General features: G+C 39.6%; 1 protein-coding gene across 1 annotated transcript in view; it reads left to right on the top strand.

Moving 5' to 3' along the window:
• Positions 1-3,243: 3,243 nt before the first annotated feature.
• Positions 3,244-15,666, top strand: part of ptn (pleiotrophin) — a 49,100-nt gene continuing 36,677 nt past the window's right edge. Inside the window, exon 1 of the mRNA XM_027004069.3 lies at positions 3,244-3,412. The gene's annotated coding sequence lies outside the window, so the exon portion shown is untranslated. The remainder of the gene's footprint in view (positions 3,413-15,666) is intronic.

Genomic DNA, 15,666 nt, shown 5'->3' with positions numbered 1-15,666 from the left:
AAAAAAAGGATGCTTATGAAAAGTTGCTCAACTATTTAATGGAAGCTGCATCTTCTACTCCACATGGTACCTGGGAGAGTATTATCCATAGGAAAAAGAAACTTAAATATCTGAGAAAAGCGAGATATTTCTGATTTTTGAATATTTCTGATTTTGCTGTCATATACCAACTTATATAATGTTTACTATGCCAGTCTTTGGTATCTTTTTTCAGCACAATATCACCTATATAACCTGACATATATGGGCTATTTTTACACTTTGAAATACTTTATAAACATATTGGACCCCAAAAACACACAAAACACATTAAATCAAATTTGAAAAAAATATATATAGAAAAGGTTAATGAAGCATTTAAAAAAATGAAAACAGGTTGCAAATGTAAATGTAAAATTGAGATTAAATACAACTTTATACAACTATTTCATTGTCTATAGTTTCTACCTGGGTTATTGATAGCAAACAAAAATTAGAATGGCATTTCAAGTCAGCACTTTCAAATGTTCAATTTGACTGTTTTTATGTTGTGACAATTTGAACCAGTCATGTGGTTTGATCACACCAGTGTAAAGAGGGCTACAGATTGAATGTTATATCTTGTTACACTAACATAATTGTAAATAATTGCTTTCATACAGCAACAAACATTAAGGCTTGTAGAAAACACAACGCACCAGAAACTCAATTGTCCCATCCAAAAAAGGCTTTAGCCTGTATTCCAGGAACTTTAAGATGGGCCTAGTCTTTATTCCAGGTAGTATAAGGTAGGCCTAACCTCTAGTTCAGCTAGTCTAAGGTAGGCCTAGGTTCTACTCCAATCAGAATAAGATAGCCCTAATTTCTACTCCAGCTAGTATAAATTAGGCCTTATCTTTGAATCCAGCTTAATCCAGCTAGATGCTGTGGCTCCAGCAACACCACACTGTGCTGCCAGAACAAAACCCCCCATAAATTCCACTGAATTCTGTTGACTCAGTGTGCCTTTAGTAGAATCAGCACTGAAAATGGACCTTGGACATGATGGTGAGTGTCAGTGGTGGCTGGTAGAGCTTGCTTTCTCTGTGGCCTCACCACTAGCTGGAGCTGGGAGTGCATATGAAAATTTTGTATCACTGGTCATTCTTTTTTTTCACACTGTCTGGCCACACTGCTAATGTACACAGTATCGTGATAAATGACACCTAGTGGCTTCGCTTCCAGGCAAGAAATGGGGCTTAATCACACTATGAAAATGCCTAATGTAGATCAGCTGAACTGATTGCATTTGTTCATCAGATGGGTGCTAAACTAGATTCTTGTTGCTTTGCACTGAACAGTGAGGGTACAATATAGCTGAAAGGATTTGCTTCTTCTTTCAGGATGATTTGTAATCACTTTATGTAACTGATTTTACAAAGTTTTTTAAGTATTCTTTCTGTTCGTCTGAACCTGGACTTCTGTATGGTATGCAGAATGAACTTTCTAATCTTTTATCATAATCATTGACTGATAAGTGAGCTAACTTTTGGCTTTTCATTCTGTTGTCAAATAAAAAATGGGTTCCTTTTCTGTAAAGAAGTACCAGTGTAATTCGAAGTTATTTTCAACACTCTTGAAGGATGTATTTGAATGTCCAAAAAGTCTGGACTCATAAAAAGAGCAAGTTTTTGCATTTTTTTCAATGTAAAAGCAGAGACTTCAATCACACACAACTGATGTCAAATGTTAAAGAAAACCGGTGTCTGCCAAGATGCTTTACAGTAAAATCAAATTATTTAAACCCTATGTGACACTGGGGGCAACAGAAGAAGCGAGAGGCGAAGTTGAGCTAACGTGCGCTTTATTTTCCATGACAATCACGGTAAGTGGTAAAGTAATCCATTGGGATGCTACGAAGGTCGAGGTGTGATGCACCGAGGGAATATCCGTAGTTTCATTGGCCACTAATGCGCAGCGTTGCTCTTCGGGACCTGCGAGTGCATAAATAGGGAGACAGAATGATGAGGAGCAGGTGGCTCCAATCAGTAATCAGGCGATTGAGAACGGGGTAGACAAATGCTACGGCCCCCGTCTGACACCCTAAAGGATAATAAAAAAAGAATGCAAGGAAACATGGACTTGGATAGATCAGCAGCTCCTCAAAATTAGTGGAGAGTGACTGCATCAGAAAAGTACAGGACAAAATACAGCATCATTGTTGTTTTTGTGTGTATGTGTATATGTATATGTAAATGTGCATATTCAAAGGTTTTCCCTGGGTGAGAGTAACATCTGTCAGCTACAGGCTTTTCTTCTTCCTGTAGCACAGCTGTAGCTCATGTAAAATTCTAAGTGTTAACAGCAAGCAGACATGAGGCCCCCTCAGAGCTACTTCTGTGCTCTGTTAAATGGTAAATTGATCAAATTACTATAAAAGAATCGCAGATTACCTCTTGCCCCTAAAAGAGGTAATGTGTTTGATAAGGTAGGTAATGTTATTTCTCAGAGAAGGCAGGCAGTGTGATGAAGCAATTAACAAAAGCAAAAGAAGAAAATTATAACAGCAAACACAACAAATGGATAATAAGGCACTGAAAGCTTTACAATTCTGATTACGCACTGTATAATTATTTAATGACAAAGTAATTCAAAGTAACTCACGCTACATGACTGCAATAATAATAATATAAATAATGATCATTTGTTTTGTAAGTAAGGGTAAGTAATATTTATACCAGAATATCCAGCTCACTATTCTGTACCACAATTCTGGGAAGCTGTTGAAGTTTTCTTTTGTGAATTCTTTATTGTGTCATACAATAGTCTGTTCTGTCAAAGAATATAGTTTGATACATAGCCTAACTTGTTGTGTCCTGTGTTGGAACAGGAAGCTTCTAATATTGCTACTCAATGCCAAAATCGAAGAAATTCTGAGAAGGTTTTGGAATCTTGTTAATTCTTTATTGCGTCATATAAAAGGCGGCATGCTCTGTCAGGGAATATAGTGCTTTCCCACTCATAGCACAGGGGTAGAGCAGTCTATTTCTACCACTGTTCCCACACTATCCATCTTTCTGATTGACAAACATCCACCCTGGAACCTTTTTAAAAATTCTTTTATTTTCTCGCTCTTTGTCTTGTCCCTGGGGTGACCTTGTTTTAATGAGGGTGTGATCATGAGACAGAGAGCAACTCTTTCAGCATGCCCTCCCAAGGACAGCCAAAGTACAACCCCCCCCCACCCCCAACCATCCACTAACACACCCACACACATAGATACCATTAGCTCAACCCTGTGATCCAGAGAGCTAGAGTTTGCATGAACCAGAGAGTGAATGTGTAAGAGTGGCAGAGTGACGACAAGCCAAAAAGCATCACTAAGTGGATGAGAAGAGAAGGAGAAAACTGCTTCGAGTGTGGAAACACCAAACTGTGGAAACTCCATCTGAAAGTAAGTACCATGCAAAACAGGGTTAGCTATAGTAGAAGGGAAAGTGCAGAGTGGGTGAGAGAGAGGGGGAGACAGCGTGTAGGTTTTCCACAGCCTGGGGGAACCTGTGTGCTGTGAATACTTTGTCATGGCTGAGCATGGAGGTGACAGGCAGGGGGAACTCAGAGGGGATTTGGGGGTCAGAGACAGTCTCTATGCTCTGGATAGTATGTGAAGGTTCGGCTCGATGGTATGTCTTACAAGCAGCTCTCCATCCCTGCCTGACGAGCCCTGGTCTACCTGGGGCACAAGAGAACTCATTACACTCCACCACTGGAGCTAGCATCCTTCAGAGTGTTCAAGGCCTGCTCTCATATCAGTGATAGGACAGGACTAGGAAATGACATACTTGTCTTTATGATTATGTGTCCCATGTTAAATGCGGGCGTGAGATCCTCCCAGGTTTCCTCTAATCAGCCAGAGAGCTCTGTTGTCTCTCCCCACATGCCGTGTTTCTGCTCTGTGTTATCAAGGATGTCCTGATTGTTGTGTTAGCCTGCAGTGTTTATCTTAAGGACAGAACAAACCTTCCTCTCTTTTTCAATTCAGAGTCTGAATTGAACAACAACATGAACAAAAGCTAAACAAAACAAAACCAAACTTGAGAAGATGAAAAGGGGAAAGCAGTTATTTGTCAGTGAGGGCTGAGCTGTCTGGGTACTGAGAAGGAAATTAGAACAACTTTTGACTGTTCTCTTTTGTAAGTCAGGTGTGGAAGAAGGAAATTGCATTCTCTTACATGGGAGGTGCTTAAAGATGATTTTTTTTAAATTTCAAGATGCATTTAAATTTCTGTATTTTGTTCTGATCTAGTTTTAAGAAGTAGAGAGTATCGTTTTGTTTAGTCCTTGTCTGAGGGATTTGCAGCAGAATATGAGAGCAGTAACGAAATTTCTCACCTTGCTCCTTCCTTATCACAGAGATTTCCACAGACACTACAACTTGCTTTAAAACATTAGAAGATTTTATCTTTGGACAATTTTCCATCTTACATGTACAATATAGTTTCCTATTGTATATTTAAGCTGTGGAGTAAATGTAAGGCTGCTTATGTATGCAATGTATAGTATATAATTTGTTCCAGTTTTATACTGGCCATGTGTGTTTTAAGGACCATAAAGTGGGTCGTCTCTGACTGGAATGTGAATGGGATGAATACAGAGTTGATCCACTGCTGCTGTAAAAAAAAAACCCCCAGAGATGGAGAGAGAGAGAGAGAGAGAGAGAGAGAGAGAGAGAGAGAGAGAGAGATAGAAAGAGAAAGAAAAAGACACTTGGTGCTCCTGTGGTTGCCATAGTTATTCTCAGTTGAGTCGCAGTCACTCCAGCCAGACCAAACTCTGCTTCAATCCTTTGCACACAAAAGAGGCTGCGCTGAGGCCTGCCCTGAAAGAGGGCTGCTCTGCTTCTCCACCCTCAGCACATGGGGAGCAGCTAATGAAAGAGAGCTTAACCAGGAAAGACCCGCCTGCGGGATTCGCCTCCCATCGGATGGAACTCAAGATTATTGCCGGAGGACATCTGGGCACAATGGAAAAAATTTGGTTAGACCTGTTTGAGTTTAGGTTATGAGTGCTCCAAGACAGGTATAATTAAGACACTGCCCTGTATCTTGTCCAGTTCTGTCCTGTGTTAAGGCTGTCTGAGGCTGTTTTTTAATGAAGAAACCAGTAATACTGTGTACAGATACAGGATGCCAAGTATAACAAAAGCACTCCATGCCCCCAGATGGTTGGTGGGTGGTTGTTTTAGGTTGCGGGTAGTAGCAGGGGCAGGATTTTCTCTCTCCCTCCCTACCCCTTGCTTTGTTTCATGACTTACATTTAAGGAGTTTTGCAAACATTATTTGATGTTGAATGCCTCACTTTAAAATACATGCTGTGTCAAGGACAAAGCTGTGTATGTGCAGTCCAAACTATCTCACAGGACTGCACACAGTCACGCACAGCTGTGAGCACTATGGTGGAGCTCCAAGCCGAGAAGACAGCAGGGATGACACCATGGATGGGGGTGGAGCCTCTAAATAATAGAAGTGGAGTAAGGGGATGTTAAAGTAATAGAGAAATGCTCACATAAGAAGTGCAGGAAGCCCCAATGTGGGGCTGTGTCAAAAGGTTTTATGAATTCAAAAACCTCTTCTAATATACCTAACTATACCTCTTCTAGTTAAGAGCCAACGGGCCAGTTCTAATGTATTATTTCAGAATTTCACCTTTATTTAAAACCTCTTGCATATCTTCCTCATATCTCTAGTGTGGAAGAAGTGCAAATGATTTTAGACTAGGGTTCAATTCCTGGCCTGTCTGCTGCCTGTGTGGGATTTGCATGTTCTCTCTGTGCCTGACTAGATTTCCTCTGGGTACTTTGATTTCCTCCCACATTCCAACAATGTCTCTAAATTGCCCCTGTGTGTGTGCCCTATGATTGGCTGGTGGGCTACCCCGTGCTGCTGGGATATGCTCTGGCCCCCTGTGACCCTGAACTGGATTAAGCAGTTTAGAAGATGAATGAATGAATAATCCTCCTAGTCAAACTAGTGAAGAGTTCTGTGGTATAAGTGGATTGGGTTCAATTTCTGAAAAGGATCTGGAAACTGAATAAACTGCAGAAAGCTGCCAATAGACATTGCAGTAAAAATCTATTTTTAACAATAGAGTGCTATTTGAGAGAAAATGTGGCATATAACACTTCACAATTGTCATCAATTAATCCATAAAACTAATTTTCCAGCATGGTAAACTCATGTCAGAATCCTGTCTGCTGATTGGATCAGCCAGGGTAGAAGGGCAAATTTGACATGTGCATCAGTGGTCAGTTATGTGTCTTCATATTGTTTGAGTTAGAACTGTTAGAGTAAACATTTAATTGCATTGACATTCAGTATTGGGATCATATACTTAAGAATCAGTATATATAAAAAGTTTCAGATGTGGAAAAAAATGGGTGCTTATTTATAATTGGTAGTCACTTATAATTATGGTGATTTTTGAAAATTTACTCCTAAATGACTAGTTATGAGGCCTGTCCACAAGACCTACTGGCAGCAGTGTCTACCAAATACTAATATGACAAGTACTATGAAGTATATAGCAATATGAAGAGTAACTATTTTAAGCATTTTAGTATCAAAACCAAGTCTTGACAATATTATACATACTTTATAGGGACACTACTATGGGCACTTTGTCGAGGAGATAAAAGTAAAAAATTGGGTTAAGACAAGGATGGAGCTCTAGAGCCCGAAGTGGGAAGATCCTTCTTCCAGACATTTCTGAGACTGCTGTGTGGGGATAGATATCTATGAAATGTAAAGACATATATTTTGAGCTTCATAATATGAAAGACCACCAAATTGGATGCAGTCTTTTGGGAAAGAATTTGGGGAATGTATGAATGGATGTAGTTTAACTCCTTCTTGCCAAATCATTTAATGGAAAGTACCAAAATCATGTTGCTGGAAATTACATATCAGATAATATTTGCATATTTGTGACATCAGTGCAATCATTTTTATGTCATCATTGTGGTGACAGAGATCGCCACCCCCTGACAGAGAAAGGTTGATGTGACGGGGATTGTCACTTCAGACAGGTGAAATGGGTGCTCTGTGTTTATTGTCATGTGTTTATTGCCTGTAGGACCCAGGTTCAAGATCTGTGTGGAATCACTGCCTTCACCACACATGTTGTCAGAAGTGGGATGGTATAAAGCCCAGTGTGTGAACCCTGGTGAGGGACATGGGCATAACCTTGGAAGGGACAGAGTGTGAAGGACCCATAGAAGGGGTGAAGTGCAGGTGTGTGCTCCCAAAGGAGATGCCAATGTAGTGACAGAGACTGTCACCCCCTGAAGGGTGCTGTGATGGGGATCATCACTTCAGGCAGGTGAAATTGGTGCTCTGGCTGCTGCGCCAGAGAACTGAGTCTTTGCTCTGGTGGTCAGGGCATGTATTTATCACCTGTAGTACCCAGGTGGGTTTGCTGCCCTTGCCACAATCATGTGTTACATTTTCTGGTGATGCTTAGAAAAGAGATGGAGAGAAAGGGTAGCAGTGAAATACAGTGCTACTGCCTCACAACGCCAGTGACCTGGGGTTGGTTCCTAGCCTGGCTGCTACCTGTGTGGAGGTTGAAAGTGTACCCTGGGTACCTTGGCTTTCTATCACAGGTGTGGATGTTAGGACAACTGGTGTTAAATTAGCTTATGTCCATGCTTTAAAATTGCTAGATATCCTGGTGAAATGATTAACCTAAATAATGCAATCTGGTCTAAGACATTCTTAGGTCTAGTAACAAAGTTGATCAATCAGCAACAGTTGCACCATTGCACTCATGTAAAAAAGAATGAGGGTGAATTTTCAGGGTAAGAATAACCAGATTTTGTAATGTATTTTTAGCAGTCCACTGTTATATGCTGCTGAGACTGAGACTGTAATTTACTGTTCCAGGATGTTGGGAAGGACATATGGGAATTCCCTATTGTTACTACTAGAAAGCAGAAACTATTCTGACTGCCAAGAGGGCAGTCCCTGTAGAATGAGATAATTCTGTATTGAGCAAACTATGGAGTTTGCTTTTAGATTTCCTTGTCAAACTACTTTGTCTTAGTGTATCTGAAGCTTTGTGCTGCACAAACTCTCTTTCTCTCTCACTCTCTCTCACTTTGTCTCTCTCTCACTTTCTCTCTATTTTCCACCTCTGGGCATGAACAATGACTTAGACTCTCCTGGGTCTTACTCTTCTAAAGTCATAGTCATTGTACTATAGTCTTACTCTTCTCTATCTCTCTCTTCTAGGGTCAGTAGGACCATTTGTGTGTAATGAATGAAATGAGATAATTCTCTTTTGGTATTAAGCCAGCAGTTGTCTAAGGATAAAGTAAGAGAAAAAATAGAGAATGAGTCAGTGAGGGGACAACTGTCTGATTGGCATCTATAGTTAGGTGGCTTAAATGTGTTTATATGCACATGTATGAACTTATCAGACACAGGTGGAGTTGTATTAACATATCAGACACAGGAGAGAGAGAGAGAGAGAGAGAGAGAGAGAGAAAGAGAGAGAATCTTTGAAGAATCAAATGGGGAATTTGGTATAAAAAATGTAAAAATATATTTTTTTATGTCTCTCAGTCTCACAACTGTCTTTTTAAACCATTTAAATCCCACAGAGAATGTCACTGCTGTGTTACCTCTCCAGATTCTGTGTATCCTCTCCAATATCTTTTATTTAGAAATCTTGTGAAGTACTTATAGTTTTGGAAATAATTCACTATTCAGTATCTTGTGTGAAACTTAAAAATATCCTTTGTTGTACAGGATCTACAGACTAGTAAGTGTACTTTTAATCATTTGGGGTTGATAACACGATTACTGAAACAAAACTGGAAAATGTGAAATACCATCTGCACATAGTAGTATAAGACTGGAGCAATACTTTTCCTTTTGATAATTCTAGAGTAGATTACAGATGCATGCTTGATGCCAATGTTGGCAGCATTTAATTTATTCTAAGCACTCTCTCTTTCTTTCTCAAAGACACACATCTTCTTTCTGTGAGCATGAGAGTTCAATCCAAACAAGGCTATTAAAGATATTATGAATTTTGTTAATCAGAGAGAATGCATGTCATGGGGTGTTAAATGAGTGTTGGCTAGCTCAGGGAAGAAGCATAATCAGTAGTTGATGAAATGTGCACAGTATTGACTGGAAGTGCAGGTCAATCAGGCAGACAGGTACAACATAAAGATTGGTATCACTGTGGAACAAACTTGGTCATACCAGTAAAAAGAATTTGGCAACCTGAGTATATGGTGTAGAGTGGCTATTTAAAAGTTTGGCTTTTCAAACAGACCTTTACTTTTTATGACTTTTGCTCATTCTCACATAAAGACAAGTCCAGTTCTCGAATATTCTATCATTAATTCTGGAAAAAAATCAGATTTTTTTTTCCTCTCCATATTTTCTCTCACATTTCATTTTTTGTTTGTGGCTGTTTTCAGTCAGTTTTGATTTTGGCTGAGTGGAGCGTGTCGTTAGTGTCCAGGCCTCACCCAGCGGGTTTGTGACAGTGCATCTGGTGGAAAATAGCCGATTGTATCTTCATTGCAGATCTCATGCCAGCTGGAATGAAGAGCAGGCGGAAGGCTGATTGGAATGAGAGCAGTGAGGCGCATCATGTACCTGAGAGGAGCGTTGCCACAATCCAATAGGATCCTGTACACTAATGGGGAGGCAATGGTTCGGAATAACAGCCTAATGGACAAGTGTGCAGATGAAAAGGGAGAGTCAAATAGTTCTTGAGCGTGTGCTGGAGTTTACTGGATATGTGCCTAATCCACACTGCATCGTAAACAGCCACAGATTTGGCAGAGATAATGACACAAGTGAAACGTGCCAATGGTAATTTCTTATTGTCTTATGTGGCTATGGGACTCTACAGTTCCCCAAGGTGTTCATGACTCATAATTTAAGATAACTTACAGACTGGTTTGCAATAATGAGGTGTCCATCCCCAAAGTAAGTTACAGGTCAGGTACATTTATTTGTGATTATTATTACATGAATAACAAAACAAATAGACACTTTATGAAGTTTTCCTTTTACCTAAGAACAATATTTTTTTTTAATGACTGACAATATATATAAAAAAAGTCATGATCCTGTTTGATACCATAATCCAGGCCTTCACTTTAGGTAGAAAAAGACTGAGGCAGAAAGTGTAGAACCTCTGTCATTTTATTAATCCCCTTAAATTATAATCTCTGTTTAAGGATTTAATCAAAAGTGATGAGGAACAGTGTTGGCTGATATCAAAGCAGACAGACAGCTGGCTGGTCTTGGTGGGAGGCAGGAGGAGAGGCTTCATTAATGAGAGATTAACGGTGCAAGATTATTGAAGCCCAGTGCTGGAGACTCATGCTCACACTGAGCTAATGTCCACCCACAGAGATGTGATTGACTGCATTAATCACCTTTAGCAGAAGACACACATGCAGGCCTCTAAACAGAGCTTGAAACGTTTATTTTGGAGAGAATAAAAGGGAGTCAGAGTTTGGGTTATATACCTCCCACAGAAGCACACACGCCAGCAGGGGGATGGATGGGTCATCTACTACATCTTTCTTTTTATACTTTAATGGTTATTTAAACATTATCATGAGTAAAATAAACGTCTGTGAAATGATTAAATCCCTTCTTTTCTGTAGAGGGTGGAGCTACCTTTTAAAAGGTTCAACTCACTAACATGAACACACACACAGGCACACAATCTTATAAACAACTGGACTCCCTCATCAGTATTCTATGCACAGAAATAAGACAGCAGCTCGACCCAATGAGAGAGAGAGAGAGAGAGAGAGAGAGAGAGCGCGAGAGAGAGAGAGAGAGAGAGGGGGGGGGTAAAGCAATCTGTTGGTGAAGTTCTCAGAGTATAGCTCAGTGTTTAACATTCACCTCAGGGACTATGCTTGCATGAGGGAGGGAGAAAAGGAGAAAAGTGAACAATCGCAATCTATTCATCTGTAATATTTGGGAGAGAAATAGAGAGAGATATTAGGATAGCCATACACAAAGGACTAGATGTACAGATCTATAAATCTTCTGCAGTGCTACAGTATCTCCTCCAGTGTTGCTGCATTGTCATAAATGCTTTCAGATTAATCAATTATGTCCATCACAGAACTTTGGAGCCTCATTTAAATGCAGTGTTTGGCTTTTTGCATTCAGTTTAGGGAGTGTCAATGTCAAGTTGCAAAATATTGATAATGTTTTTTGGGGTATTATGCTTTGATACAAACTAGTATAAACTTTCACTGAAGCAGGAACATTTGAGATTATTGATCTTATTCTCTATGACAATTGTCACTCAACTAAAAATAGCTAATTTCAAATGTGCAGAACACAGAAAACCCTATGCATCCAAGGATAGATTGCATATTTGTGGAATCCCTAGGCTGCTCATGTGATGAGAACTCTGGACTTTTAATGGAGGACTCCATTAAGAGAACACAAGTGGGGTGCCATGAACTCAAAATCTGAAACTCGGTAAATAATTCTGCTAAAGATTTAGCATCAAATGTTTTAGTACATACAATCTTGAATTGAATAACCTTGAATTTAATAACATTTGTTAATATGCCAGCACGTCTGTAGATATCATGCCCTATTTGAGTGCTCTGTTGTAACAATTCTGATTCTCTCCTGTAATAGTTTTGCCAAATTTAAGTTACATAAAAAATTTAAAAAACAACCCATAATGTATAAGCAGTCTCCAGATGAGAGAAAGAACTGCCCTCGTTGTAGCCTGTGGGCAAAAGGCTTCTTGCCTTAGCATAGAGAAGGCTGGATGCAGATTTAAAATGACCAAGATCCCCATCAAGCCCCTTCCCATCATAGAAATAATTTCTGTATTTTTGTTATGTTTTCTGCAACAAAACGTGCTTTGATTCTAGTAATATCACACATACATGTAAGTCAAGTCCCCAAGGTTGAGTTATGTTTATCTATAAAATTTACAACAGCTTCACTGGAAGACCACAAGGTGTTGGTAGTGGTGGGGGTATGTTGTTGCTGTAGCAAACAAGCTGACTCACCAGGAAACCCCACCTTTCTGGACACTGCAGTGGTCACCATGCTTATCCATGAACCAGAAGCTAAACTCCACGATGGAACAGATGATGCAAGCATTACCATGAGGCTCAAGCTTGATCCAGCTAAAACATTTGCAGAAGTCATAAACAAACGAAAAAGGAGCACAAGGTCAAATGCAGACTAAAAAAGAATGACTGATGGAACAAAGATGCAGAATTGAAACCTTAATGGTCTACCTGAAAAATAGGAGGTGTGTCTGGCCTGCTCCAAAATTGCACCAGGGTCAGAGGAGAAAACAGAACAAAAGGCATTTTGCAAGTACGCATTCTTACATTTTGTAAGATATGTCATAAATTAATCAAATCATAAGCAAAGTTATAAATTTATCAAATCATTGTAATGACTTTCTTGAACAGCTCCATTTGTACAAAAGCATGTGTTCATGGTAACTAAATTAGCATATTTGTCACACCAAAACACTACAGTGTCACCATTTAAAACTAAAAGCTTTGCCCAATTAGTATGGAAATATAATACCTAAAAATGTTGTTTTTAGGTAAAATAGCTGAACTCTCCCAACAAACTGCAGTAATGCATTTTTTCAGGTCATTTTAGATTAATGTCCATGGGTCTCTCATTGAAAACCAGAACCAGTCTAAAGATATCACATCTCCTATTGTTTGCTGTGCCTATGGTGGAGGGGTCTGGTAAACAGAGGTGGACATTCCAAGTTCAGAATTCCCAGGATTTTGTTGCGATAGTATTGATGAACAATAAATGTTCTGCTATGATTTTGTATCACAGGTTGATTTCAATACCTGCTGGTTTGTGCCAATTAGAAAAGGCAGGAAGTTTGATCAAAATCCTGGGGTGGACATGACTTTCTGAACCTGGAATGTCTACTTTTTGCTGGAAAGTAATTATATGAAATGCCATCATTTTAAGTACTTGTGGAATGCAGACCCTCTTTTGCTCATTAGTTGCCCTTCTCTCTTGGCACATCGTCCTAACCACTTCAATTTAAGTTGAATGATACATTTTGTAATAGCATGTTTTTTGTTTTTTTTTAACTTTATTGACATGTGCTGAGAAAAACTTATGCAAATCTGCAACATACTGCTATTTGATGACATATTACTGCTGAACAATAAAAAAACAAACAAACAAACACTAGCATGAAAGATTATTGCCAGAGAATTAAAAGTATCTAATGCCAGACAAAACCTTTCCAATGGATAGTGGTTGCCATTCTCTTTTGCTCCATTTTTGATGCAGGCCATCACATCTTACAGATAAGGCTGATGGAGAAGCACAGGCCCTGCTCAGTCCAAGGAGTAAACAAACAAAATGGGAAGGCATCAGTTCTTATTTTCGGGGCTATTTTGAATAGGCTACATTAATAATAGCCAAGACAGATCTTGCATTTTTAGAAACATACCCAATGTAGAAACTAACATTACTTTCAGCAGTTAAATACTTGTGTTAAAAGTCAAGTCTGCTAAATTTGTTTTATAATAATATAGCTAATCAAATTTCTCAAAAGAATATTACCAAAAGAACAGATGTATTTTGTTTTCTGAGAATACCCATCTGTTAATAGGATACATTTTACTTTTCAAAAGACACTAGGAAGATGTGATTAAACCTTGGAGAAAGTTATTCTTAGCCATGGGACCTCTAGACTGGCACAGGTTCCCATATTGCTTAAAAGTCTGTCATGATGTCAAGGTCAGTCAGCCCTACATTGGGTTTGTAAAAACTGTCACAAATAGTCTTCACAAACTGACTGGCATCTTCATGGTCTTGGACTGTTAGTTGGCACCTTGCAGTGCACAAGGGTGAAATGCAAGTTTCATGTGAATGAAGTAGCATAAGGTAAGGTTTTGGTATGCTTTACAAAAAAAAGGTTTCACACTGATTTGCCCTTGTTATGGCAATATGTCCTTGTGGCAATTGTGAATAGTAAAGTAACTGTATGTCGTTACAATTGCCTGATAAACAGCTGAAGTTTGAACTAAATATTTGCTTGACTGAAAAAAAAAAATTGGAAGGTTTTGTATTTAAATGCTGGTGTAACAGCATGTTGAACACATTGGTAATATAATAAGGCTTTGCAAAAAACACAGACCTCAAATGCTATACACTGAAATGAGGCACAAGATGCATTGGAAAAGATGAACCCTCTTGAGATATCATTACCAAGGTGGGGGGGAAGTGAGCACCTGTGAGAATCAAAGGAATGCAGATCAGGGTGGCCAGAGTGTCAATAATGGAAATTCAAGATAGTGTCAAACATCTTCAGAAGGAACCTATATAACAGTCCTCCCAGTCTTCTAGACTCTGAAGCCACCCACCTCTCCTCCAGGAGCCCAGAAGAAAGCGCATACACAGAAGAACCATCAACCAGAAGGCCAGAGGTGGAATGTCAAATGGTTTGGCTTCCTGCAGAGGACCTTGTATTACGGGCCTGAGGAGATAAGCATGAAAGAAGGGTGGGGGAGTGAGTTGATGTGCTCAAACACAGAGCAAAAGGAAAACTAAAACCGCTCAAAATTTGGCTCACACAACCAAGGTGGAAGGCTAAAGACAGACAGAAAGAGACAAGGGAAAGCCAGTGGAATCCCCAAGGGATGGATGGTGGGAAAATCATGTGGAAGGGTAGAGGGAACTTGGAGTGGAGGGAAAGGTACAGGAGGCTGTAAAGAAGAGGCAAGTGAGAAAAGGGAGACTCAAGAGACAGCCCTTGACGGCCTCCTGAAATATTGGTCTTGTCTTTTGGTCAGAAAACTGAACAGAGACTGAGCACATGAGAGCTTGTGTGCTACTTTAAGGACCAATGCATAACATTAAAATGGGCACTGCAGTACAAATTCAAAACAGGAGAGTTGCCTGCCCCTGCCCTCTTCTTCCCAGAACTTGAAGCTCACATGGGTTGTCAGGTTGAGGATACTGAACCTGCACAATGAGTGCAAGATTAAACCTTGAAAATGGCAAGAAACAGCAAGTACTACACCAAGATGATTAGCCAATGTATACTATAAGGAAAATCTCCTATTTTTGTCAACTCTGTCCCTCTGGTCCCACCGTCTGCCTTGCCTGGGTCTGGTTGTTTCTCCTCAGGGCCCTAGGGCACATTTCTCAGAATGATTGACAGTCAGAGATGCTGAGGAGTATGCACACTTTATTTGTGCATGAGAATAGATGGCAAGGCAGATACCTATGCGGAAATATGTGAATGACATAGCAGGTGCAACATCTTCAGACACAATAAGATACATGTCTAGAATGATGGACAACTATCACCAACTCCAGACCATTTGACATGTCTTGGATCTATCTAAATAGTAAACAGCATGACATGAGAGCAAATAAAGTTATAGCACTACTGATTCAAGGATGGACTACAGAAAAGTGAGTTCAACTGTAGAAAATTCTAAACATGTACCTTTAACAAATGCTCACTGCTCCAAAATTACACACACTAGAATTACTATTTTCCAGGCCCCATCATACTATTTAAATGAACAGATAAATGTATGAATCATTTCACATTTATTTGGAGGTAGTAGCCTACTGTGCTTCTTTGTTGCTGCTTATTGCCTCCAACTAGGGGTGGAGGTGCTTGGAA

The sequence above is a fragment of the Electrophorus electricus genome, chromosome 4 (assembly GCF_041902795.1).
Source record: "Electrophorus electricus isolate QZ-2024a chromosome 4, ASM4190279v1, whole genome shotgun sequence".
NCBI lineage: Eukaryota > Metazoa > Chordata > Actinopteri > Gymnotiformes > Gymnotidae > Electrophorus > Electrophorus electricus.
The sequence above is the reverse complement of the archived record's forward strand: the minus strand, read 5'-3'. Positions and strand labels throughout refer to the sequence as shown.